This window comes from Myotis davidii, unplaced genomic scaffold (assembly GCF_000327345.1).
Source record: "Myotis davidii unplaced genomic scaffold, ASM32734v1 scaffold113, whole genome shotgun sequence".
Lineage (NCBI taxonomy): Eukaryota > Metazoa > Chordata > Mammalia > Chiroptera > Vespertilionidae > Myotis > Myotis davidii.
This window is the reverse complement of record NW_006284356.1, coordinates 241,043-242,068: the sequence shown is the minus strand read 5'-3', so window position 1 is coordinate 242,068 and position 1,026 is coordinate 241,043.

Below are 1,026 nucleotides of genomic sequence, written 5' to 3'. Positions count from 1 at the left end.
TGGGCCACGAAGTTTCAATCGCACTGTACGTGCGTGCCCGCACATGGTATTTTGTGGAAGAGCCACACTCAAGGGGCCAAAGAGGTGCATGTGGCTCACAAGCCAGGGTTTGCTGACCACTGTTCTAGACAAAAAAAGCAAACAGGAAACAATCCTAAATGACACACTATATCTCCTGGATTTAATTGACATATACAGAACATTTCAACCCAAAGCTACAGAATATACATTCTTCTCTCAAGTGCACAGGGGACATTCTCAAAGATACAACACATGTTAGGATACAAATTAAGTCTCTACAAGTTCAAGAGCATTCAAATTATATCCAGCATCTTCTCAGATCACAGTGGCATGAAACTAGAAATCAACTACAATAAAAACACCCCAAAACATTTAAACACATGAAGGTTAAATAGCATGTTATTACATAATGAGTGGGTTACCAATGAGATCAAGAAAGAAAGAAAGATAGGCAATGCTGGGAGGCCAAAGGGATTGGAAACCCAGGCGGCAGGAGAAAAAAATGGCGGAGGTTTAGATGAACGTGTCGGTGCCTTGTCCCGGAGCAGATAAGGGCAAGCAGCTGAAACGGGTAACATACAGCCCTGTGGGTAACATAAGCACAGGAGATTCAGCTGAGAGACAATCTGCAGCCAGGAAAGACAGAGAACTCCTAGAAAAAGGGAACGGTTAGAGACTGAGGCTGAAACCTCTCCAGGTGCGCCGGCTCAGCCACAGAGACCGTGCCATCTTGAGTGGCTGTTACAGGCAACCAGAGACCAGCTACTAACCTGGAAACAACGGCTCAGGCAGCGTGACTACATGAACTCAGAGGAGCCCTGCTTCTCCCCACAGAAAGGTTAGACTTACCCCAAAGGTGCGTTTTGCAATTCAGGTTGGAGAGTGGAACACGCGGGGGGGCGGGGGGGGACTCTGCGCCCCAAAAAGTCTGCGGCTGTTGGGGCCAGCATGACCCACGAGTGTGCAAGGGCTCCCCCAGGGCTGCTGGCAGAAGGGAATGCTATA